The sequence below is a fragment of the Delphinus delphis genome, chromosome 10 (assembly GCF_949987515.2).
Source record: "Delphinus delphis chromosome 10, mDelDel1.2, whole genome shotgun sequence".
NCBI classification, from domain to species: domain Eukaryota; kingdom Metazoa; phylum Chordata; class Mammalia; order Artiodactyla; family Delphinidae; genus Delphinus; species Delphinus delphis.
The window spans coordinates 12,718,861-12,746,544 of NC_082692.2; the positions used below are offsets into that span (position 1 = coordinate 12,718,861).

Consider the following 27,684-nt stretch of genomic DNA (forward strand, 5'->3'; position numbering starts at 1 on the left):
GAAAAAAGAAGTCAGCTTTCCTCCTCAAAAAGTAAAGGAAAATGGCTACAAAGTTTTCAACAGATCGGCACTATTACAAACCAACGCCTATCACTTCACGAACGGTCGGGGCAGTAAGACTCTATGAAATGGGATAAGGACTCTATTTTGCCTTTAGATAAATATTATATCTACAGCAAAATGTGACACTTCACCAGATTCATCCATTATTGAGATCCTATTTGGATTGTACAAAATGGTTACCCTGCCACTCTGTGTGAGAAAGTGACACAGGTAGATGCAGATGTCACTTCAGGTAGATGTCACTCCTGGCTTTATGATTTCCTGGGTGTCTGTGTTCGTGGGTGAGTATGAGTGTATGTGTGTGTGCAGGTCTAGAATTTCCAATGATCTCAAAGGGTTTTATATATAATCGTTCAAATTTAATATTCTTGAATTGCCAAAACACACTGTATAAACCCCTCAAAGTCAGTACCCATACACCTTCACCATTCTTCTAGCAATCAGCATAAGTTCACTGCATGAACGGCCAAAAGGTTCAAGAGAAGGCATAACAAAATCAGCAAATTAACAGCACCTCTAAATTCCAAAACTGGCCATCCCTGCCTTAGCAAGGCTGCACCTCTGGCTTGGAGGGAGGGGTAAAAGAAGCACGATGCTATTTTTAGGGTGAAAGCAGCAAGCTTTCTGTGTTCTACACTTCAGGGCCATGTGCCAGCAGTCTAACTCTTCTCACTGCAGCTGAAGATCAGAGCTACTTCGCCAAGGTTCAGTATAAATAGGGACTATCACAGGGGAAAGGCAAGTGTCAGACACTATGACTTTAAAAAGTGCTGCCTGTGTTAGAAACATCTCAGTCACGTCCGGCAAGCAGCCCTGGTGATGCGGGATGCGAAAGTTACTGCCCCAATCAAAAACAAAGGCTTAATTAAAGAACACAGTTCTGGACACAAAGTTGGAGTTCAGTAAATTCTCAAAAGCCATACTATCTTATAGCTACGTGAGCTTTACAGCTCTCAAACTGCTCCACTATAGAGTGAACGGTCAGCCATCAACATCACTATGCTATGTTTTAAAAATGGTACCTCTTTAAAAAAAAAAAAAAAAAAAAGGAATCCCAGTTGGTTTAAAAAAATTTTAAAAAATGGTACCTCTTAAATGTCCAGAATAGTCAAGGTCTAGCAAACTTTTCTGGTAAAGGGCCAGACAGCAAATGCTTTAGCCTTTGAGGGTCTGACAATCTGTCAAGACCACTCAGCTCTGCCACTGTACCACAAAAGCAGCCATAGACAATACTATACATATGGGCATGGCTGTGTGCCAATAAAACTTTATTTATAAAAACAGATGGAGGTGGGATATGGCCCATGGGCCAGAGTTTGTCAATCCCTGGTCTAGAATATCGTTACACTGGGAACATAAAAGACAGAGTCTCTGTTTCCTCCTTTTCCCCAAAAGAGATTTTATTTTTACTTATTAAAAATTGTCAGATGACAATATCACACGCTATCCAAAAACAGTGACTGGTTCATTTCTGCAGTATTCACCATTGAACTTCCTTCACAATAAGCAGGAAGGGCAAATCTTTCAATGTCAGATGGAGTTTTTCAGAGTGGCAAGTCCCTGCGCATTTATCTCTGCATGACACACTCGCAAAGGGAATAGGCTGCCCCAGAGAACCCTGCATACGTGCTCAGTAGTCTCCTGAAGCAGCGCCCTATCTAGGCAAGCAGGGAGACACCTGTGCGAGGGCAAGAAACAAACCACCTGATTAAAAACAGGCAAAGGACCTGAACTGACGTTTCCCCAAAGGAGATACACAAATGGCCGACAAACATATGAAACAATGCTTAGTATCACTAATCATGAAGAAAAGGCAAATCAAACCCATAATGAGATACCACTTCACACCTCTTAGGATGGCTCTTATTAAAACAAACAAAACCAGAAAACAACACTCACTGGCCAAGATGTGGAGAAACTGCAACACTTGTGCATTACTGGTGGGAACATAAAATAATGCAGATACAGCTACTGTGGAAAACAGTATGACGGTCCCTTAAAAAATTAAATATAGAATTACCCTATGATCCAGCAATCCCATTTCTGGGTACATACCCAACAGAACTGAAAGCAAGAACTTGAACATACATGTTCACAACAACCTTCTTCACAAAACCCAAAAAGTGGAGGCACTCCATCGTGGATGAACAAAACGTGGTCTGTACACACAATGGAATATTATGGGGCCTTAAAAAAGAAGGAAATCCTGACGCATGCTACAAATGGATGAACCTTGAGGACATTATGCTACATGAAATACACCAGTCACAAAGGGACATATACTGTATGATTCCACTTATATGAGGTACCTAGAGTCATCAAATTCATAGAAAGTAGAACGGCTGCTGGGGCTCAGGGGAGGGGTAACGTGGGGAGTTCGTGCTTAATGGGTTCAGAGCTTGAGTCTGGGAAGATGGAAAGCATTCTGCAGATGCATGGTGCAGACGGCTGCACAACAATGTGAATGTACTTACTGTCAGTGAACTGTACACTAAAAAATAATAAATTTTAACTGATGACTAATAAGAATCTGCTGTATAAAAAAATAAATTAAATAAAATAATAATAAATTTCATTTTATGTATATTTTACCACGATTTTAGAAAAAGAAGAGCCTCGTCGTGATCACTCGGCCCTTTAAGGGAGATTTTCAGGTGATCTCTTTGGACCAGATTATCCCAAGGAGGTCCAAGTCAGCCATGATGAGAGGGCTTGTTTACAGGAGGCAGCTGAGGAATTTCAACCAGGCTTGAAAATTACAATTTGACAGCCTCCACATCTAGGGATCATTTGGACCAGAAGAGAATATGAGCGCTCCTATTGAAACAGAGCAGGACCCAATGGTCCTTCCCTCCCCCATGGCCTCCACCTGCCTTTTGTCTGTTGAAAAATTTTAGCCAAAGAATAAGTTTAATCAGAGAAGTGAGAAAATGCAGAAGCAAAGGCAAACAGTCAAATAGGACCAAATAATAATAGTTTAGTCGTTAAGCATAGTCAAGGACCTTTAGTTCCTCCTCAAGGGCTACAGATAATATTCTGAACCATATCCTTTGAGCTGTCTTGTAGATACTGAAACCCCACCAGGTGGAAGAAGTTTAACTACATGATGACCAGCCTGTAGCCATGACAGAAGCTGCCACCATTCCGAGAACTGGCCTCAAGGAAATGGAACAGACCAACCCTGGAACTGAAGCTTAACTGTACTTAAAACAATCATGATGATGCTGATAAGACCACCCCGTGACCAATCAGAAGATGACGGGCAGAGCTGCCTGTGCTGTTTCTGCATGCAGCCCCCTCCTTCTGCTTACACACCCCTGAAACTCCCCTTTAACAGCTCTTGCCCACTGACTGTCAAGGGCAGGGTCGACAGTCGGCCTTTGGACACGAATCCACCCCCGCCCCCCAGGTTGCTGGCCTCCAAGATAAAGCAAACTTTCCTTTCCACCAACCTTGACTCTTTATTGGCTTCTGAGTGGCTGCAAACAGCCTGACCCCACTTTCGGTAACACTGACTCAGAGTGAACTCGGCACCTAAGATCTGTTCTATGGCCAGAATACCTGCACTATTCTCTCCTGAATGCTACAAGCTCAGAGATTCAATATGACCGTGAATCCGGAGTATAGTCAATGACGGGTAAGAATAAAAGGAAAGTTTACCTACTCGATGGAGGGACATAGGAAAGAGCAAAGAAAGGTAAAAGAAATCCCTGTAAGTAAGGCAAAGCCACTGTCTTTATTCTTTTTTTTTGCGGTACGCGGGCCTCTCACTGCAGTGGCCTCTCCCGCTGCAGAGCACAGACTCTGACGCGCAGGCTCAGCGGCCATGGCTCACGGGCCCAGCCGCTCCACAGCATGCGGGATCTTCCCGGACCGGGGCACGAACCCGCGTCCCCTGCATCGGCAGGCGGACTCCCAACCACTGCGCCACCAGGGAAGCCCACCACTCTGTCTTTTTGAGGATGACGGTGAAAACTTACAATCTCCAGCTATGATAAGAGAAGTTGGCCTCCCTAACCCCACTCTCCTTGGTCACAGGTGTCTGACCACTTTTAGTTGACTCTCTTGAAACGTAAGCTTCTCTGAGTCTAATTCTGCACAATGCTCAATACCATAGACCATGCACAAGAGGTGACCTCATGAAAACTGTCTGTATGTGCATAGCACTCTTCCAGGGATTACTCAAGTATCCTTACATCCTTGCAGAAGTCAAGCTGACAGAGGACTGCATTACCTACTACAAGCAGGTTTCTCAACTGAAGGAAGATGATACCACTTCTTCCCATATTCTTGATAAGAAATAGGAAGATTCTTTCAAGTCGACCCAACCGTAAGGAAGGAGGAAAGTCCTACAGCCACGTTGCTTATATACGACATTGACGACCAGCCTCAGGTGATGACGGATCTTCTCCTACCCTAAACAAGGGGGAAGGCTAGGTCATTTTCTAACTCAGTTATCCAGAATGGCCATTAGAGGGTCCCAAATATCCCAACTAACTACAACATTTTCTAACTATCAGAGCTTCAGCCAACATGATGTAAAATGCAATTTTCGTTCAAGGGCACACATCTCTGTTGTAACCATTTTTTTTTTTTTTTTGACAGTTCCTGTCAGAGAATTCAAAGCACTGAAGGGAAATGTGTACATGGGGGAAAAAAAACTGCTGGAGGAAAATAATAAATTCAGGGCAAGGGTATATACCAGATTTTTAGATAGCTAAAGCCATTGGTAAACAGGGAAATGTTTAATAACCAGCTGGAGGGAAGAGAGGAGCCCTGGTTTGTAGCGTCTGCAGATTTCTGTAAACGCTCCCACCATGACCGACTTCAGGCTAGCAACATGATGCCAGCCTGTTCTCAATATTCCTCGTGAGAACTGGTGCAAGCTGGCTCCAACACATCCTTGGCGGAAGCCCATTTCCTTCATCCCACCAAGATCAACAAACCCTGTTTCATATCTGAAATAAACCCAAAGCTAAAGTCCTTCCTTAATTCCAGGCCTCTTCTCAGGCACTAAAAGACATCTGTTCACACGTCCACATCTTTCCTTCCAGTCTCCCCATCCTAATGAACCTAGCTCAAGCCCAATTGTGTGTAAGAAGCCTCAAATGCTCTTCGATCACACTAGCTTTTTAATTTTCTGTGGCACTTTTATAATACTGTCCCCTCTTGGATTCTAGAGGGTTGGGTTCTATGAGGGCAGAGATGGGTCTCACAGCGCTTAGCCCAGCATAGAGTCTGACCTGGATTGAGCTGAATGAAACCCACTGACTTGACCAGCTGGGCTGACACTGTCCAGTGGGCCCCAGCGAGCGAGACTCACCAGCTAGGACCCGATGAGCAACGGAGGAGGACCTATTGGCACAAGGGTGCTCACTACTCTACACACCTAACTTCCACAGCAGGGAGGGACACTAATATTTGTTGAGCAGGAAATTTCTGCAAGCCCCAGTGCCCAGATCTTAGTTTCTAACACCGTTTCCCAGTAAATGGAACCAGGGCTCTTTGGAGAAATGGCAGATTGTAGAACTGGGGCAGGGAATATTCAAGATGAGTGTGAAGGGGATGCGAAGGAAGGAAGGAGGGAAGGAAAGAGGGAGGGAGGGAGGGAGGGAGGAAGGAAGGAAGGAAGGAAGGAAGAGGAAGGAAGAGAGGAAGGAAGGAAGGGAGGAAGGAAGGAAGGGAGGAAGGAAGGAAGGAAGAGAGGAAGGAAGGAAGGAAGAGGAAGGAAGAGAGGAAGGAAGGAAAGGAGGAAGGAAAAAAACAAAGCAAAACAAAAAAATCCAAAACACAATGATGGGGGCATATCAAAGGAAAACAGACCTACCAATGGCCAATAATGGAACAATTTAAGAAACAAGATAAATAACTTGGTATAAGATTATAATCTGAAGTATAAAATAAACACTCATGAGTTTATACTGATATAAAGAAATGACTGAGTAAATAAGTAAATGGAGGAGACTAGACAAATCTGCTGTGCAGAAGAACTTGGAATAATTCATGTGTCAATAGATATACACCCTCAAGGAGGTGGAAGGCAGCTCCCCGCCCCTAGGTGTGGTTCCTTCCAAAGAGTGTAGTATGAAAGGTGTGGGGAGGGGGCTGTGTGGGTGAAAAGAGTAACTCTGAAGTGCAGAAACAGGACAAACATCACCTCAGCCAGGTGATCAAGGACAACAGCGACAGTGGTAAGTCACGTTGACAGCACGTACCCCTGATATACACGACGCGATGAAAATGGCAACTTACCAATTTTGAGGAGTACTGATCATTTTGTTGAATGTCCTTCAGCTAGGGTTTTTCTAATCATAACAAAAACATAGGAAAAACCCCAAGTGAGGGACATTCCGCAAAAATGATCAGCACTCCTCAGAATTGTCAAGGTCACGTCAAGTCCGAAAAACTGTCACATTTTAGAGGGTCCTCAGGAGAGATGACAAATAAATGTATCATGGTGTTCTGGATGGGATCCTGAAACACGAAAAGGACATCAGGTAAAAACTAAGGAAATCTGGGCTTCCCTGGTGGCGCAGTGGTTGAGAGTCCGCCTGCCGATGCAGGGGACACGGGTTCGTGCCCGGGTCTGGGAAGATCCCACACGCCCGCAGAGCGCCTGGGCCCGTGAGCCATGGCCGCTGAGCCTGCGCGTCCGGAGCCTGTGCTCCGCAACGGGAGAGGCCACAACAGTGACAGGCCCGCATACCGCAAAAAAAAAAAAAAAAAAAAAACTAAGGAAATCTGAATAAACGATGGACTTTAGTTAACCATGATTTTAAAAATTTCTGCCGGGTACTCTGTTAGGTGATTTACATATATCATTTTGCTTAATCCCCAAAATGCTGATCAATGCTTTCATTCCCATTTTACAGACGAAGACACTGAGGAGAAAAGAAAAGATATAACTATTTTGCCCAAGATAACAGAGTTAGCAATTGGTGGAATTCCAGTTGAAATTCAAGTTGAATTGTTCTAAGAGCTTTAGAAGTTTTAACTCATTAATCCTCACGACAGCACAATAAAGCGAGTAGGACTATTATTATTCCCCTTCCTGGTGAGGAAACTGAAGCTCAGAGACGCAAGCTGCATTGTTCAGGGTTGCACCGCTGAGGTTGCTCATCATAAAAAGGTTTCTCAGAAGTTGCTTATCTGACCCAAATACAAATGTATCTGATTATTTTGGAGCATCTCATTAAAAGAAGTTAGTTTCATGATTTCTCCTTTTAACCTCTTTCACAGAAAATCCCAACCCCTCCCCCATCCGCAGTGCAAGACGGCACTTTTGCCAACGTGCTGCAATTAGGCTATTAAGTAACAGACATGAGGCCAGTGTTTATTAATTAGCAAAAAGCCATATAGGATATGAGCTCTAGACTGCAGAGTTTTATATTCCACACGGACCCTCCAAATCGTGTTTGTGGCTTGGATGGATTTCAACACTTGTCCTTATCACAGATCAAAAACACATCCTTATTGCTCTGGTCAATAAACATCTTTTAAATAGTGCATTCATAATAAACATATCTATTTCTTTGATAATTTCCATGAACTTGGTTATTTACTCACTCGGCCTTCAATTCTTACTTGATCTTAGCTACTTTAGGACTTTTTTGTTTGTTTCACATGAAGTTTTTCTTGAGAGATAGGAGTTAATTAAATGATTTAGGGAAAATGTGCCTCTTCTGACTCCAATACCAGATTGTTATTATCTTTTATGAAAGTTAAAATCTATTCCAGATCATTTTAAGTGTGCACCGTCCTGAGTTTAGATGCTTGACAAATTCATTAGCGCCGGCAAATGTTAAAAGCTGCCTAGAACATTCCCTGCTCTCCTGCTCTGCAAACCGATGGCCTCGTCAACTGCTACAGGAAAAAAGTGTTTCTATTCTGCCAAGTGATGCCACCAAGGGCAAAAGCCAGCTCTCTGCTTACCCTCAGGAAAGGGCTCTTGTGCATGAGTGTGTGTACGTTAGCAATGACTTCCTAATCAGAATACAATCACGGTACAGGCAAAAAAAAATAGCCGTTTGGTAGAGGAAGGGAAAGGTCTTACTTCCCAGGAGTGACGCTGAGACTCACCACATTCTCCCAATCTGATTACAGTGAGTTTAAAGGCAACTTGCCAGATGAGGACATTTGATGAAACGCTTTGAAAGAATTAAGCTCCTTCTACCTGCACAAGAAATACACCTCCTTGGGACAGGAATTCCCTTCTCTGTGCTCCTGATACCCTGACAGTGAGAGGCTGTAAGTGGTCAGGGCACCAACTCTGGAGCCTATGCCTGGGTTTGAACGACCTTGGACAAGTTATTTAACCTCATTGTTCTCAGATGCTGAATTTGCATAATAATGGTTGTAAGGATTACAGGATTAATACATTAAAACGCACTAAGAACAGTATTGGCACATAATAAGTACTATACAAGCATTTGTATAAACATACACAACAAAACAGCTAATTGCTACCCAGTGATTCCAAAACAAGTATTATAACCTACCCTCTCCCCACTACCTGCCCCCCCTCCCCCACTGCCCTTCACCTGCCTACATGCTCAAAGTCTGTTCATTTAAGACCTGCACCTATTCCAATGTCATAAGGCCTGGTCTGCAACCACAGGGATGCTGGCAGACAGAAACTCTTATTTGCCACGCTAAAGTGTTTATCCAGATTAAATGTATAGCTAAAACTATGGAGTTTACCTCTCCTTTTTTATTTTTTAATTTTTTTTAACAGCTTACAGTCTTATTCTTTTTTTTTAATTAAGTAATTTATTTTTGGCTGTGTTGGGTCTTCGTTTCTGTACGAGGGCTTTCTCTAGTTGCGGCAAGCGGGGGCCACTCTTCATCGCGGTGCACGGGTCTCTCACTGTCACGGCCTCTCTTGTTGCGGAGCACAGGCTCCAGACGCGCAGGCTCAGTAGTTGTGGCTCACGGGCCTAGTTGCTCCGCGGCATGTGGGATCTTCCCAGACTAGGGCTCGAACCCGTGTCCCCTGCATTGGCACGCAGATTCTCAACCACTGCGCCACCAGGGAAGCCCTACTTCTCCTTTTTTAAACAAGGGTTTTTTGCATGCATATTTTATCATCATGCTTACTTCCTCTCTCTTCTTGTATTAAAAAATCTTTTCATCTTCTGCTCTGTCCCACCCCACGATGAATTTTTAAAAAAGGAAAGAAAAAGCACACTAGCCAGCTAGCTCAGAACTAAGCATCTTGCTCTGAACCTCACATGGACAGCATTATACACTGTCGTGGCAGTTTAACAGAGAAATGAAGTCTAATGAGAAGAGATAAGAGAGAAGCAGAGATAAAAGAATTCTTGAAAAATCAGCCCCAACAGTCCCACGAAGGCCTGGGTGGCCTGAGAGCTTATTAATACGGACTGCCTCTCAGCAAGGGGCATGTAATTCGCTTGCAGTAGTTTCCTTAAAACGATGTCACCCTCACACCGATTTACCTTTAAACAAGGACATTCTGTAACCAGGGATCCACCTATGTGGCTTAGTCATCCGACGGGCCTCAAGGTCACCGACTTGAGTAACACGATGAGAATGACCTCATTCACCCACTATAGAACCGTTATATCACCGATCAATACAGGAGGCCTCTGCACATTGTCAACAAAGCCTTCTCCAGGGAGCGCCCTGCATACGCATCAGAAACAAATTACACCCTTAAAGGCAGATGACACACGGAACACAGAAAGCTCCTTTCTGTGAGGCAAAGCCTTTGTTCGGTGCGAGAGGAGCACCAATCCAACCTCAAAAAAAGGGAGAAAGAAGAGAATCTTTGACATGACGTTTCTCTTGCCTTTCCTCTCGAACACAGGATGCATCTTCTGGGGGCTCACGAGGCAGGAGGGAAGATAAGAATGGAAGTACGATTACAAGGGACTGTGATGCTGAGGACCAAGAAACAGCACACCTGGCACATCCATTAACAACGTGCCTTACAGCACCAACTTCACAAGGCATGGTGAAATAATCAATAACAGTAACAATAATAAATGTGGGAGACTGCTCACCATGTATTAGTCATTGTTCTAGTTAGTTTACAAATATTAGCTCTAAATTTAGCTCGCTCACAACCCAATGCCATAGGGCCTATTATCATCCCCATTGTACAGATGGGAACACTGAGGCACAAGGAAGTTAAATAAGGGGCCTGAAGTCACATTGGTATGTGGTTGGAGTTGGGATTCAAACCCAAGCAGTTAGGCTCTGGAGTCACTATATTAAACTGTCTAGTTAACACCATCACCACCAGCACCAGCACCAAGAAGTTATCTTTGCGCTTCTGCACGTGCTTTGTCTCTCTTCTTGGAATAACCGTCCCAAACATTTACTTATGAATTTCTCTCCCAGCAGAGCCTTCCACAGGGCAGATGTTCAATGCATGTTTGTGGAATGAAGGGACAAATCACTGATTCTTATTAATCCTTCATTGATTCTGTGAGACAGACGGAGAACTTACGATTAATCTTGTTTTCAGATAAGGAAAGTGAGGCTCAGGGAAATCAAGCGAATTGTCCAAGGTCAGATTGCCTAGAATATGCACTCTTCCACAATTTACCAGTGGTTTTTAAATTTTAAAAACCATGGGACTTTTTTTTTTCTGATAAAGTATTTTTTTATTTATTAATTAATTTATTTTATTTTTGCTGTGTTGGGTTTTCGTTTCTGTGTGAGGGCTTTCTACAGTTGCAGCGAGCGGGGGCCACTCTTCATCATGGTGAGCGGGCCTCTTACTGTCACGGCCTTTCCTGTTCCAGAGCACAGGCTCCAGATGCGCAGGCTCAGTAGTTGTGGCTCACGGGCTTAGTTGCTCCGCGGCACGTGGGATCCTCCCAGACCAGGGCTCGAACCCGTGTTCCCTGAATTGGCAGGCGGATTCCTAACCACTGTGCCACCACGGAAGCCCCCACAGGACATTTTTAAGAAAACAAGATCTATATAACCTCGAAATATAACAGAGATAAAGGAGAGAGGCCAAGTGCAGCGCACGAGCCTGGTCTCTCCAGAGCCTGCAGGGCTTTGCAGAACGCACTTGGAGAAGCAGTACAGCATCGTGCAGTGCTGCCAGGACATCCGACCCAGAACAAAGCACGGGAGAAGAGGGGACTCTGCCCAAAGCCCCCTAAACTCCTAGAGAGCGCGACCCGCCTCTTCCCTCAAGTTCCACAGATCTACTGACTCACGGAAGGAGGCCCAGGATGGCATTCCTTCTCTTTCCTAAGCATCAGGGTTCGCCTCCTTTCCCCCTCAACAGGGCGAGGCTCACCCATTCTTCGCCTCTCATGCATCTCTTTCTGTTTCCTTCTTTGGAGCTGTTCTGCATCTGTTCCTGTTGCAGCCCTGGGGGTTTCCCCTACTGGTAACTGGAAAGGGGGCAACCTCTTGTGACCTAGTTTTTCATCACCAACCAGAGCAGGAGAAGGCAAAGCATGCTCAGGGTTTTTTTTTTTTTTTTTTTTTTTTTTTTTTTTTTTGGTACGAGGACCTCTCACTGTTGTGGCCTCTGCCGTTGCGGAGCACAGGCTCCGGACGCGGAGGCTCAGCGGCCATGGCTCACGGGCCCAGCCGCTCCGCGGCATGTGGGATCCTCCCGGACCAGGGCACGAACCCGTGTCCCCTGCATTGGCAGGCGGACTCTCAACCACTGCGCCACCAGGGAAGCCCCATGCTCAGGGCTTTTGCAAGCTGCTCCTGAGGAATGAACATCTTCCAGCAGACCTGGAATTCTTCCATGGCAGACTTCACAGCGGAGGGAAAGTTGGTCAGGGAGAAGGGAGCAAGTTTTCAAGGAGAGTGCTGCAGGCGGACCTGCATCTTGTCGCACCCTGTCACACGGAATCTCAGCGGGCAGAATGTCTGAGCTGGAGGGGACCTCGGAAAGCCGTGGGTCCAGGCTCCCACTTAACAAACAGGTAAACTGCCTCTCACTCATGTAAGCTGACTTGGCCAAAGCTAGACACTGGCATGGCTCCCACGAGGGACTTCTGACAGTAGGAGGTGACTCGCAGATGGAACCAAAAGGACTTTCTCGCCATGTCAAACAATGAGAGGCAGTAAAACACTCAGGATCGGACTGAATTCACGTATGCATCTGTGGAAACCATCTCTTAAGATCTTCTGGGAAAACTAAAAACTGCATCACTCAGAATTACTTGAAGCCTCGTCAAGTGCTTTAAGGCCCTATAATGTGAGGTGCAACGTGGAGACACATTAAAAAAAAAAAAAAAAACTTTTCCCACGGCCTCCATCGCTGTGGAATATCTAGTGGGTGAACGGGGGAGACGGGCGAACCCAGGCTTCTGATGGGCTCCCTGTTTCTGCTCGAATGTGTGACACGGCCACGCCATCACTAGCATACCCTATTTGCATTCGTTCCAGGTGAGATTTCATCACTGCCTCCTGTTTATTCATTCCTTGATATAAATCTAAATTGCTCCCTTCAAATAGCAGAGAGCACTCTGCCTCAGTAAGCGGAAAGAAAAGATCATAGCAAGGGAAGCGCCGCGGCTTCATCTTTTCCCGCCCCTCCACCTGCCCTGCCCCTCACGGAACTCTTGGTTGTTTCATGGCAGGGCTCTCGATGGGAAGGAAACGTGGTAGCCCTCCACAGTCCCAAATACCTTGGGAGCCTCTGCTAAGTCCTACTCTAGGTGAGCCCTGGCGCCTTCACAGCAGCCAAACACAGTAACTCACAAGGAGGAAAAAGCCTACAATTTTTGTTTTTTTAAAGGCTACAGTCATGTGTCAGAACCTGGAAGAGGTCGCTGGGAAACAAAAAACGAATTCTTTACAGAAAGAGAGGGATTTAAATACGGCATGTCCGCACATGATCTTTGGGGAATGACATTCAAACACATGGGACACACCAAGCACGCGGGGCCACAGCAGTTTCTGCTCGTTCCTTCCCACTGTGGCCACCCCTCGTTCTGTTGGGGAAGCAGCATGTCACCCAAGCACCGCTTTTCCTGATGAAAAGTGATTTACGGTGCCTTTTCCTGTGAAAGGAAAATTGATCCCATCATCTAGAAGTTTATATGTAAAAGTGCTGTTTCTAATTCTTCGCACTTTGGGATCAGATACATTTTTTTCCCCTCCTCTGTGTGTATTTTTAAAATAGTAAAAATCTTCCTAAATGACAATCTTTTATCAGCTTGCACCTATGCTAAAGGAAGGTTCCGTGAGACTCTAAAGGAAAGCGTGCTGAAAGAAAAAGAATCTTCAATTACCTATAAATTCAACTCTCCGATGTCCCCCCAACCAGGGCACATGTCACAAATTTTATCCAGTCATTCTGTTTTCCTATGTCCCAACCACTACAATTTCAGCTATTTTCTAAAGAAAGAGTTCAAGTATGGTCAGAGCTCAGAGGAATTGAGCTGTTTTCAAGCATTACTACTTGAGTGCTTTTAGAGCTTCATGTTTGAGTTAAAGATGAACTCTTCAAAATCAACTCTACTTCTGGGCTTGGGGCTAGAAGCCAATGACATCCCCTAGGGTCACCGAAGATGCTGCTTGCTGGTCAGACTCATCCTGGTGGGGCTTTAACATCTTAGGCCAAAAGTAACAGAGATGGTCACTCCTGAACCTGACTCAGTTATGGGATGTGAAAACACCACAAAATTTAACGTCTTTACCAATAATTCCTTTCCACTATGTGTTTGAAACAAGATGCTCAGAGAAACATTAGGGCACTGGACCTTGAGTTAGATAACTCCAGTCCTGGGTCTGCCATCAACCTGACAATGGAAAGTCACAGAATTTCTCTGGGTCTCAGCTTCTCAATCAGTAAAACAACGGGGTTAACGGACTTCTAAAATCCGTCACAGACTCCCAGCCTCTGCTTCCATGCTCCTCGGCTTTCCCTTTGCCAGCAGGGACTGAGCGTGTTAGGAAGGTTGTGCCTTTGGCCCCGGAGGAATGTGACAACGGCCTTCCTTGCGTTGTTCCCACAGTAACCAGAGCCAGCTGTCCGGGCCGCCCGGCCAAGTTAGGGCGCAAGATCGCACACAACTAGGAACTCCACTGGGAGGACTGGGTCTCCAGATTCCCCACCTTCTTCAGGGCCCTTGTCAGCAGGTCGGCACAATCCTGGGAACATAAGAACGGGTCTGTGATCTTTACTAAATAACATCTGAGGGTTTAAAATCTGGAGTGCAGCCGCCACCATTTGGGACTTCCCCTAATCACAGTTGGAGGATTCAGGTGTATCTTTACCTTCCGGGGTCTATGCACCTCTCTCTGGGGTGCTATGGGGTTGGTGTCATCTAGAATTAGTAAGTATTTTCCAAGCATGTTGGCACGTTCTGACACTAAGGCAAAGATCCTGGGATTCAAGCGAGAGTGAAAATCTCAGATGACATTCTCATCTGAAAATCTTGGGGTGAGCCAAGATCTGTAAACATGCTTCTGAGCAGGACCCACCATGAAGGGTTTCCTTGTTGCCTGCAGCCTGCATCTGAGCTACTATTAAGGGAGGATCATTGGAAAGCATTACCATTATTTTTAGCTTTTGTAGGAGGGAGGAGTTTTTGAAAGGGCAAAATGGAAAGGAATTTAGGGCAAGGGTGGAGGGAGGAGAAAAGATTAGGAAAAATAAAGACTTTCAGGAGAGATAAGCAGCTTCCTCCTCCTTTCTTAATATACTGGCTACAGCATCAAGGATTTGGGGTCCAGATATCTGGAGACAAAGAGGCTGTTGGAAGGAAATCATTTTCCTCTGAGTGTGGAAAATGTGCCCTCCATGCCCTGGGATTTTTCACTTTCTCAACGTAACAGATGAGGCCACTCATAGAAGCTTTCTTGGGAAAGAGTTTGGTAATTCACGTTGGATTTGAATGCTGTTTTAACTTTCATAGATCCCAAAGAAACACCCTCTTTGGACCTACAGAGATCATGAATGTTCCAGATTAATAGGAGATGAATGAATTCCTCTTAAATAACCTTGTAACTTTAAAAAATAGCAAGGTGGCGTCCAGCAGCTTCTGGGGAGACCATGGTATGGGCCGAGAACATACCATTTTGAGAGTTCTTTTTTCCTTCTTCTCCCTCCTCTTTCTCTTCTTCCTCTCCTTCTCCTGCTTCTTCTTCTCCCTCTCTCTCTCTTTTTTTTCTTTGCAATAGAGAGTAAAGGATCTCAAAGAAATGCAAAGGCCAAGGCATGTACCCCTCAATTCAGGCCTCCTGGTAAACTGCTGGCACTGCAAGTTCAAATGCCATTGAGCTCATAAGGATCCTTGTAAAACACAAACACTTCGTCACAACTTGTTTGCCTGCTAAAATTCTGAAAGCAAGATTGCAGAATATTCAAGTCATCAACCTTGTGGCCCAGAGCTTACACAGGCCCAGAGCTAACAAGGGAACACTAGAATTAGGTTCCCACTTCCAAAATAGGACCTGAAGAAGTTTTTGCTATAGGAGAAGAGTTGCTGTGTTTTGTTTAATGGAACTAAATTTGTTCTCATTTACATCATGAGCAAGCGGCACTTGGTAGCAAAGAAAGCCCTGAAAATATTCACATTCAGTGAACGCGGCTGTATGTATAATTAGCCGAGATTTATTTTAAAGTACGCTAATCCTTTGTACTCTTTTCTACAATTCACACTGGTGAGGAACAGACAGCAGATTTGGAATTTATTATGAAAGCACAGGCATCGTATTATCTGTTAAAAAATTAAAAAATGGGGAAGGAGTCAGAAAGTCTTTATTAATATACATATTAGGATCAGACCAAAGGAAAGGGCTTGCTTTCTTTCAGAGGAGTTTGTGTTCAGGAGAAATCAGTGAACTGAACAATAGCGTCGGGTAGGAGAGGAGATAGGAAGAATCAAAGGCACACATTTTAGAAGCATAAAATTTTTTCTGAAGTTGTTTATGGAAAACGTCACAGTACAAAAGACTTTCAATAGAACACCGGATATTCATTACCCAGCATCAAGAATCATCAACTCATGGTCCCTTACATCTTCAAGCAAATCCCAGACAAATCACTTAATCCCTAAATATTTCAGTATGAAGTGCAGAGTTTTTAAGCTCCGTCATTGTCCTGAGGTCCCTGAGAAGCCCAATGCCCCAGCGCCATGCTGTCAGACAGTGACAGAGGCCAGCCTGGAACCCAGGTCTTCTCACTGGAGGCTGAGTGATCTCTCCTCCAGGACCCTCTTGCCCTTACAACACCTACCACCTGTTTTAACTGAACCCTGGCCTGCCATAATGTTAGCACAGAAAACACGCAGTACACTGGTTGGAAATCAGGAAATCCTGAATTTTAATCTCAGCTTTGTCGTTTTTCTGAATCTTAATTGCCCCAACTATTAAGTAGGGATATGAAATTGCCACTAAGAGATACAATTACTCACGACATACTTAGAAAAATCGTGGACTTTCAACTTATAAACAGTTACTTTTAATATGTTTTCATGGAGTTTGGGAAAAGATGCTGGAAGCCATGAAACTTTAGAAAACTACTGTGAGGTGAGGTCTCCTATGTGAATAAGTTGGGGCGGGCATACATAATTATTATGTAACTGTACCCTCAGCGCCTTTCCATGACAAGTTTATTTATTTTTCACATATAAATTTGGACCAACGATTTCAACACAGTGGAAGTTTCTAGGGAAAACAAATGTTTCATATAATATGAATCAACATTTCCCAGCGAGGAAAGAGGCAGTCCTTCCCCTACCCCACTCCAGCTCCAGGAGAGGAGGGGAGGGAAGGTCCAGCATCTTTTCGAGAAGGAACAGGCAAGCCCATGGAAAGTGAAAAGAGAAAAGAAACATTCCCTTTCTTTGTCATGGGCTTTGCCAAAACTCTAACCAAAGCAGACTTACAATAGAACACAAAATATTCCCAAGAAAGTGCCCAATGCTGGAAACATAATAACAGAATGCAGGGTTTTGAGTAAGTGACTGAAATATACAACTCGACTGCACCCTTTTCCCTTCTCAAACACGCATAAAGGTACTATACTTGAGGAGATAATGGGAGTGAGGTAATTGTAACTTTTAGGAAACCCCATTCTAAGTCAACTCCAAACCTTGAGATCAGACTTTAAATGCACTTGCTGTCAAAAGCCAAGCCACAGGAAATCGTGTCATTTTGAATATAGGCTGGCAACGAACGCATACCGTGTGCAGCCTCACCATAAAATCCAAACCGTGGACCAAGTGTCATGCAGAAGCAGTTGGGTCTGGGGCAACGGCCCACCCGCCTGTGTTAGTTTCCTGGGGCTGCCATAACGAAGTACCACAGACTGGGGCCCTTAAACAACAGAAATTTATGGTCTCACATTCTGAAGGCTAGAAGTCCAAGATCAGGCAGGGTGGGTTCCTTCTGAGGGCTGTGCGGGAACGGTCTCTCCCGTGCCTCTCCCTATCCTAGCTTCTCGTGGTTTACAAGCCATCCTTGGCGTTCACTGGCTTGTGTCAGACTAACTCGTCTTAACATGGCATTCTCCCAGCATCTCTGTCTTGGTGTCCAAATTTCCTCTTTTTATAAGGACACCGGTCATATTGGATTGGAGCCCATCACAATGACCTCATCTTAAATTGGTCATCTGCAAAGACCCTACTTCCAAATAAGGCCACACTCACAGATACTGTGGGTGAGTACTTCAGTATCTTTTTGGAGGGACACAGTTCAACATATAACACCACTTCATCCCCACCCAACTTAAGAGAGGTAATTGGGGAAGCTGAGCCACCTCCCATGGAGGTTCCTGTTGTGCTACGGAATACGCCACCAGCGCCCTACGAGGCCCCCCACCGCTGAGAAGAAACACTCAGGAATATGCATGCAATGCCCATGGACACACCCTAGCAAACCATCACTTGGCTTTAACATGCTACCTTGGTTCCTTTCCACTGCCCTCCCTCCTGCGCCCATTCTCAGCTTTGGCCACGTGGCTCCCATGCAATCTGCGTATGAACTTGACCCCTTTCAACTTCAGGATAGGAGAGAAGTCAATCAGAGGCTTCTGCCAACTTTGCATCCTCTTCTACGTATTCAGCGTGCTTCGGTTCCTCCTCCTTTTATCCCTTGCACATTCGGGGCAAGCCAACAGGTATCTCCGAAAAGGGAACCAGGACGTATTTTTGACCTCTTTCTATAGCCAACACAATTACTAGGCCACCAGACAAACCATGAAGGTTATTGCTGAATATGCTCTTTGGCAGTTTTAAAAGTGTTTTTCAAGCATGATAGTTGCAGAACATAATTATTCAACAACTCTAATAGACAGCAACAGCATCATTAGTCCCAATTTACAGAGGAGGAAAGTGAAGCTCAAAAAGGTTAAGAAATTCAGTAATGGACTCACCGCTTGTAAATCAGAACCAAAATATGGATTCATCTCTTCTGATGTCAGGTTCTGCAATGTTATATGATACATAATATGACACAGTCTATATTAAATTATCAAGAAGGACTAAAAGTTTTCTCTTTTTTTGACTCTAAGCGGTATGGCAGCAAGAATAAAGCCTTCTGTATACTCCACGTTTTAAAACGTTTTCCAAAATGTTTCAATGTTAGGTTTTTGTATCCTTATAAAAATGAGGTGTGTTATTCTTAGGCCCATTTTACAGATGATAAATGAAGGTAGAGGTTACGTAATTTGCCTAAATGAACCAATGAGCTGACCATGGAGCTGGAGTAAGAATCTCTGCATTCTAACCCCAAAATTGGCATGACTTTACAAAGAGGAAAATTCAATACAACTTCCCTGGAAAGGAAACATCTGGAAAGAAAATAATGTAAATGAAGGATAAAAAGCAGAAAATCAGATACATTTCCGTATATATACGTGTGCAGGCAGAAGCAGCACACGTATATGTCGTGGACGTCGGGATGGATCCCTGCGCCATGAGAGAGGCCATTCCAGAGGACCACTGATGCCCCTGAGAACGAGTACAAGGCTGTTCTAAGCAGGTCACACGAGACCTGTGACTGGTGAAGGAGGGAAAGTATGTTTTCTAGTTCATCACAGGACCCAGGATTCCTTTTGGTTTCTCACCACCTGCATTCATGACAGAAGGCTTCCAGAAGGAAGGGAATCTGAGCTAATTCTAGAAGAATGAACAGTTTTAGAAAAGAGAGGTAACAGACATACGTGTCCCAATATGGCCAACGGACCACTGCAGTTGGAGGGGCGTGTGTAGAGACGTGGCAGTGGGAGAAGAGACGGGAAAGAAAAGTGGCGGCCACATTATGGAGGATCTCGAGGGTCTTTCTGAGTAATTGAGACAATTCCATAAAATCTGAAGGAGTTTAAGAAGGGTTGGAGCAGGGGAATGACCTCATCCAGAGGCACTGTGTCTACTGACTTTACGTGAATGACTCTCAGACCCACAAGTCTAGCCCTGCCCTCTCTTCCGAGATCCAGATGCTTTTCAGAACACCTGCTGGGCATCTCTACATGGATCCCACTGGCACTCCCAGCTGGGCATGTTAGGACTCTACGGCTCCTTCCAGACCTAACAGTCTATGATTCTAGTTAAAATTGACATTTTCCCTTGGGGACGCTGAAAATAAACAGAAAACAGAGAAGTCATATTCAACAGGCAGGGGGAAAAGAGCAATGTCCTTCAACTGAAAAAAAAAAAAAAAATCTGTTCGTCATCTCTCTTTGTGCCCAGGCTCTTAAGTGAGTAATGCATCTGAGCGTGTGTGAGAACGTGCCATGTGCATCCACGGTGAGGGTACCCAGGAGGCAGAACTAAAGCATATTCTCCAAGGACACACGCTCTCAATGACAAGCCAGGATGGCTTTCTTGCCACTCAAAGCTGCTCCCTTGCACCTGGAGAGGCTGGTTCTAGAAACAATTCAAGTACAGAATATGAATCCTGCATTGCTAACTATGTTAAGCACGCCATGCTTCTAGACACAAAACAGCTCATGCTTATCTCTAGCCAACTCCCGCCATTTCTAAGGAGCAAGCAGCCCCTGAATGTCTAGGAGGCTCTGTGGTAGGGAGTTTCCCCCAAAAGATGGGTAAAGCGCCTTCAAGATGTCCCTATACAAGGAGTAAACGTGTTTTCCTGTTAAAACTTTCCCTCTGTGGCTGCCAAAGAAACAATATTGTGAAAACCCTCCCTTTAGCAGAGAGCAGAAGTGGCACATTAACGCACACGGTGTGTTTTGAGTAAGGTGCAGTTTATAAGGCTGAGAAATTTCGCTTCTCTTTTCTGGACACAGCTTCCAAAAGCAAAAATTAAGAGTGTAGGCGGGCTGCCACGCCACACTCTGAATTTATAAAATATACACTTTTCACAAGCCTACCTCCACGGGCCCACATCCAACACTCAGCTTGGGCGGGACAGAAACCATCATTATTCACTGTCCAGTCTTGACCAGAGGATCCGGCCAGAACACAGTCTCCTGGGGTGCTGTCACCTTGATGCTGCTGTACCTGCTGGTCCACACCCGAGCTATTCAACTCAGCAGAGCACCCTGATCGTACACTGGATTCTCACTGACAGTAACTTGACCTGGGCCCTTCTGTCTAAGGGTGGGGCTGCTCCGTGTATCCCAGAGGATGTAATACTAAATCACTTAAACCACAGAGAGCAAAATGGCTTCAACGGCAGAAGCTGCTGTGGGCAGCTGCACATATACCCTGACTCGTAGACTCTTCAGAGACAGTATTCAGATTCTACTTTCTTTCAGGCCACTGACCTCTAGGATCTGTGCTTCTTGGTCAATTGGCAGTGCTGAGACACACAGTAAAGAAAACTATGGGTCTGATAAGAGACCTGACCCTACAGACCTACATTACAACAGCCAAGTATACAGTCCAAATATGGTACAGCTCAAAGGCTATTTTGATGGATTTATTAAATATCTGTAATAAATCCATAATATAATCCATGATGCTCCCGTTTCCTTTCCTTATAGAGAAAAACTGTCACCCCAAACTCTCTAAGGTCTATCTTACTCCTCTTCCTGTTCAGGAAACTCTGGATCTTCACGACAGTCTTCCCTGGCCTCCCAGGTGGGGGTCAGGTGCCCCTCCTAGATGCTTCCACCACTTCCTGTATTTCCCTCTTGTAATTGACTAGTTCCTTTTTAATCTACTGTACCAAAATAACTATAACCTAGCACCATGGGGTAGGGACCCTTTTAACTTTGGTCCTGCTTTAGTATTTCAGTACTTAGCACCCTACTTGGCACTTAGGGGAATCTCAAAGAATGTTAGTTGAATGACTGACTGAAAACACAATCCATGCTCTGAATAACTGCTATTTAGTCATCCAGTACACGATCGGTACAATTTCCTCTTACTCCATTCAGCACTAACCACGGCCCTCAACAGTTACCCGCGGGCCACCATCACAGCTACTGCTTTCGCCACCTTAATGAGGAGAGTGTCCTTACTCCCAAGTGAGGCACTGAGCTTGCTCTATCTACTTCAAGTCAATCAGGAGCCCAAAGCTGTTAGAGCTTTCTCCTTCTAAAGCGCCTGGAGGCCTGAAAGAATCTTAAAACAGGGAAAGCTTTAAAAAAGCTTAAAACAGGCAAAGCCAAAAGCGCTTGGGGCTGGGAGCACAGAAACCATTTCTGGGGAGGAGGGGGTACCACCGTGAGCGGCAATTTTCATGCGGTTCTAGGCTAGCGCCCTTTAAATAAGAAGACATCTTTTATGAGACAGATGCTTGCACAATAAATTATAAATAGATTAGGGTAAGTTTATGCCACAACACACAGTCATTTAAGATAATTTAATCGAGGGTCAAAAATAATTGGGGGGGAAAATGATCGAATCCACAGGAGAATAATCTATGAATGATAAAACGAATCACGGAAAAGACGATCTTGGCAAAAGAACCGCTTTTGTTCAAGACCATCAGGTAGTTTTTCCTGAAAACCTACTATGTACTCAGCACTGTGCAGGATTTGTAGAGAATGTGGAAGGAATCACTTCCAAGGCCCGGAGCTCATTCCCTCTCGCTGGTCTCTAAACCCACCCCACTGACGCTGCTGCCACGTTTCCAAAATGCAAATGCAATAGGGTCCTTCAGGTTTACATCTACCACCATCGTAACCATAATCCAACATGACAAACAGGACCCTACTCAGTCCCAGGGCTGAAAACCTCTCCTGTCTTTCACTCACAACTCTCCATCCATAACCTGGGACTCAGCCATACTCTCTTACCCACACTTCCTTGGGTTTAAGACTCCTTGACTCCTTCAAGCCTATGCCTTTGAAAATGCTGTCCTTTTCTACCTAGAAGCACTTCCCAAGAACATCTTGCCTGCCTAGTCTGCATAACTCATCCCTCTGAGAAGTCTTTCCTATAAACACCCCTTCATCCCTGGTCCTGATGTGACAGTCTTTTTACGAGTTTCCCCAGAACCCTCTGTATATCAGGGTCGTGGCATTTGACGCATGCAATTCCCCCCTCCTTCCCTCCGCCCTTGCTTCCTCTGGTCCACCTACGAACACTTACTTAGCAACTGCTCTCTACCAGGCCCTGAGCTATGCTAGGTGCTTTGGGTACAACATCTCTTAATAAATCCACACGAGACCCTTGAATTGTAGACATGACTTGCGGATGAGAAACTAAGCTCAGAAAGGTTCAGTAACTCGGTCAAGTTCACACAGCCAGCAAGTGGCAGTCAGGTGCTTCTGCTCCAAGCCCTTGCTCTTTCCTTCTCAACACACCAACTCACAAGAAGGTGAGAAGACTCGCCCAGGATTCCCGCCCAGACCCCCGTGTTTCTTGCAACCTGAAAAATCACACACATGGTTTTGACATGTGACCAGCAGGTGCAAGTTGAAGGTGTGCATGTCCAAAATCAACCGGGTGGGCACACCCAGGCAGTCTGTGCACTTCCCAGGACTTTCTCTTTCCTGCATGTCACAGAGACGGTTTTGTAGTGAATCCCAAACAGCACCCATCAGCTCTCTCTACTTTATGGAGTCGGTCTAAATTTCTTTGGTTTTTAACCACAACTGCACCAATTCTGCATGGCAGATGTTTCCAACAAGCATCAAATCCTCAATTGTTACCATCTTTTGTTTTGGTTTCTAGTTCTGCTAATGTAAGGGACGGCCTGTCCTCGTATTTATTACTACTAGAGTAATGTCATGTTCGGGGTTAGCACATAAAATACCTCTCCAGTTTCTTTGCAAAAGATCAAAACATTTTTTTTTTATGGCAACATCAAAAAGAATCAACATGTAAACATGTTTCAACAGGCATTCTTTCTCCCTTCAGTGATTTCTCAATATTTGGAACACTGTATTAGTCTGTTTTGCTTACAAATGGTAAAATACTTCCCTATTTCTTCTAAGCCTTTTCTGAGACTACTATATTTGCTGACAATTAGTGCTTGGTGCCTTTCTTTGGGTAATAATATTTTGGGGGGAAAAACTACCCTAGAAGTATTTTGGTTTATCACATGCCTTGCTTTGGGAGTGAGGAAAGTGGTATCTATTTTTACCTCTTCTTTCTTTCCATCCATTCTCCCTTCCTTTCTTTCTCTTCCCCTTTAGCCTTTACTTAATCCTCCTGGTGCTACCTCCTTGTATGGCTTCTTAGTCTTTTCACTTGACTGGCAAAGAAAAACAGCATGAGATTCGAGTATGACTGCTGCCTTCTTCCGCTAAGCATGGACTTCCCACTCAAACCCCTGTCAGTGCTGGTGAGGAAAATCAGTCTACTATCTTATCACAGCAGAAGAACTGGCAGAGCAGGCCTTCCGTCTCTGCAAACCATTCAGTCACATCCAGCATTTCCAAAAGGCTTTCTGCTCAAGATAAAGCCCTGTAAATGCCCAATGAACATAAAACATGCCAAACCCCAAAGACAGCCTCCTTGTACATGGGGAAACTTAAGAAGCGTTCCGTTAAACTGGGGACCCACGCAAGGCTGTCCGCCATCATTGCTATTAAAAGCATTCTGGTGGAAGTAGCCACTTTAATTGAATAAGAGAAAGAAATAAGAGGTCTAAAAATTGGGAAAGAGGCAGTAAGATGATCATTATTTGCATAGGCTATGACTGCAAATCTGAACGAGTGGGCTAAACAACTGTTATAGACAATTAGAGGATTCTGTAAGGTAACTAACAAAAGTAATATGCCAAAGTCAATAGCCTTCCTAAGTGATGACCAGTAAGAAGACATCCCATTTTTTACAATAGAGATAAAAATGTAAAATGGCTAGAGATAAACTTGATGAGAAACATGCAAGATCTAGATAAAGAAAATAGTTTCACACTGCTGAAGGACAGAGAACGTATGTCAACTGGAAAGCTCTGCCCTGCTTGTCCTTGAAGAAGAAATCACTAATTCTTCCCAAAGTAATCAATAAACTTGACACGATGTCCAAAAACACCATGAGAAAGCTAACTCTGAAGTTCATATGGACAAATAAACAGGAAGGACTAGCCACAAAAAATGATGCAACGAGAAAGAAGGAAAGACTCCCATACCAGATATTTAAAATACTTTAAAGTTCCAGAAATTAAATCAGTATGCAGGGGCACACAAGTAGAAAGCAAGGTCAACAGAAAAGGAACAGACCTAAACACATACGGGAATTCAGTGCATGACAAAGGTGGCAGTGCATTTTAGTGGAAGAAAGAAGGGCTTTAAATAAGTGGATGGTCCCCTGGAAGAAATAAAGTCAGATCCCTAGTTCACATCCTACACTAAAATCCCAGAGCGACCAAAGATTTAAGTGTTAAAAATGAAAATGTAGAAGTATTAGGATAAAGCTTGAAAACATGACATTAAGTGGAAGAAGCCAGTCACATGGGACTACACATTGTATGATTCCATTTACATGAAATGTCCAGAATGGGCGAATCCAGAGAAAGCAGAATAGTGGTTACCAGGGGCTCTGGGGTAGAGGGAATGCAGAGTGACTGCTTAATGGGTATGGGGTTTCTTTTTGGGATGATGAAAATGTTCTGAAATTAGATTGTGGTGATGGTTGTGCAATTCTGGAACTCTACTAAAACCACTAAATTGTACACATGAAAAGGATGAATTATGGTATGTAAATTACATCTCAATAACGTTATGATTTTAAAAGTACTAAGAAAAAATGAGACAATTTTTAAAACATGATGTTTGAGTGGAGAAGGCATAAGTATGTCAAAAAGTTAAAAGCAAAAAAAAAAAAAGGTCTGATGAGTAAGACTATAGAATTTTGAAAACAAATCCTGCGAGAAAGAAGCATAAGAAGTCAAAAAAGAAATGGAAAAATTAAAAAATTCAAGACAAAAGGACTAGTTTTTTTGAGCTACTTTGTGCTCCTAAAAATGAATTAGCTGGAAAAGGCCCAAAAACCCAGTAAAAAATGGGCAATGAAAGTCAATACACATTTCTCAGAAAATAGGAATGGCTCTTAAACATATGAAAAGATGTTCGATCATCACTCTAACAAGCAAAACTCATATTAAAGCTACTAAAAGATAGTAGTTTGCACCTCTTAGGTTGGCAAAGATCATGAAGTTTAATAACACTGTCTGTGGAGAAAAGGCACAAGCCCACAGCGCTAGTGGGAGCGCACATTAGTACAAATGCCAAAACGGAGGGCAATTTGGCAAGGCTCACCAAAATTAAAACTGCACATTCCTTCTGATCCAACAATTCTACTGTAGCAATTTCTCCTCCAGAGAGCCTCACTGATATAGAAAATGTTATTTACAGAAAGTAATTCACTGGAGCATCGTGCATAGTATAAAACGACTGGAAACGAGCGGAAGTCCACCAATGTGGGGCTGAGTAAATTATAGCAAAACCCTACAATGGAATACTATTTAGGTACTAAAAAGAATAAGGCTGTTCCCTATGTTGTGACAAGAAAAGTTTTCAAGGATACATGGTTAGGTGAAAAAAGGTAAAAAACAGAAAAGTGTGTATGGTGTAAACAATGTGTTTTTAAAACCCCGTATTGGGTTTCCCTGGTGGCGCAGTGGTTGAGAGTCCGCCTGCCGATGCAGGGGACACGGGTTCGTGCCCCGGTCCGGGAAGATCCCACATGCCGCGGAGCGGCTGTGCCCGTGAGCCATGGCCGCTGAGCCTGCGCGTCCGGAGCCTGTGCTCCGCAACAGGAGAGGCCACAACAGTGAGAGGCCCGCGTACCGCAAAAAACCCCACAAAACCCGTATTTTTGCTCCTATAGTTTTTATAGTTACAAAATATCCCTATATTTATATTTTATTTATATATATATTTATGTTTTTTATTTTATTTCTATTTTATAGTTATAAACTATCCCTAAACAGATCCACAAGAAAATGGTAATGAAGCTTTGCCACTAGGAGTGAATCTGGCTGACTTGGGAACAGAAATAAGAGACTAATTTTTCTTTGTACCTCTCATTGTACCCCTTTTGTACTTTTAGTGATTTAAAACAAATTAGTTAATTCTTTTAGTTAAAAGAAAGAAATGAGAAACAAATATGACAGGGATACTGAAATACGAAATGAACAAAATATGTGGTCTAATTCTGGACAGTTCTTTTGGTTATTTTTAACATAGGTATATTCAAGAAAGAAATCAATAACTTTTTTAAATCCCTTACAAGGGACCACCCAGGAGGCTGATTCAACTTTCGCAAAACAGATGCATTCAGCTATAAGCTTCCTATACACGGGCCTTAGGTAAGACTCCCACCTCCACCAACACACACCCCTCCAGAGTGGGCAGGGCTGCCTCCAAGACCACGTGTCTAATTCATTCTTCATAATTCACTTAAACCTGGCCTCTGCTGCAGCTGGGGATGTGCCAACTAGACAGGTTCGTTTAGATTCATCCTCAGGACACAAAGAAAAAGACCAAGTTTGCCTATTTCTACTCACTGAATTGTTAGGTCTCCCATTGGCCATCAGTTGAATTTAGAACAAAATAGCTGTAAAAACGTCCTGACAAACACTGCAGTGAATTCATCAGACATTCCCTTAAGTGCTTATTCTAAGGGGGGTGGAGGGGAGGAGGTGTAAAGATGAAAGGGTGGAGACCCCGCTGCTCCGCCCAGCTACTCTGACTCTCCTTGGAAGGAGTCCTGGGTACTCAGGCAGAATAGACTGGTCCGTGGGTAATGGGTCATCAAAAATACAGGATCCTGGATTCAAAACTTTTCATATTAACCCTCTCACAGAGATTACAGCATATCTGTGTATTTTTAACCTCATCTATCAAGCAGAACTTTTTGGATTCCCTTGAAGACGCACATCTATCATGGCAAGAGCTAGCAAGGCTTACTTTCCCCCACTTTATGACCTTCCTAAACCATTACAGCTGATTTTCCATTGTCCATGGGATAGGATGGAGGGCAGGGGTGGCTGAAATTCACAGGTAAGCCCCAACTTCAGTTTAGTCAAAAGTGCCAACATCCCCTTTCGTAGATTAGAAAATTAACACCTTTCATGGTCCCTTCTCTTGTGTTCACAGAGGAGAGAATGGGGTGATTAGTGAGACTTGTACACAGCTTAGAGAAACTGCTGAAGAAATAAAACTGAAAGAATTTTTGAGAAACATTCTACAAAACTCAGGCTCTCCAGCCAGCTGGGCTTTAGGGAAAATTCCTCTGAATCCTTGATGCCTTGGTTACCTAGCACATCGGTTATCTAGCACATCTGGCAGTACATCGGATA

The 27,684-nt window shown here is 44.0% G+C and overlaps 1 protein-coding gene across 5 annotated transcripts in view; it reads right to left on the minus strand.

Moving 5' to 3' along the window:
• The window catches only part of ATXN1 (ataxin 1), a 245,872-nt gene that overhangs the window by 196,207 nt on the left and 21,981 nt on the right, over positions 1 to 27,684 (minus strand). Inside the window, exon 2 of one of the 5 annotated variants that reach the window (XM_069541081.1) lies at positions 18,395 to 18,445. The exons of the other annotated variants lie outside the window; for them this stretch is intronic. The gene's annotated coding sequence lies outside the window, so the exon portion shown is untranslated. The remainder of the gene's footprint in view (positions 1 to 18,394; positions 18,446 to 27,684) is intronic. 5 annotated transcript variants of the gene reach the window in all.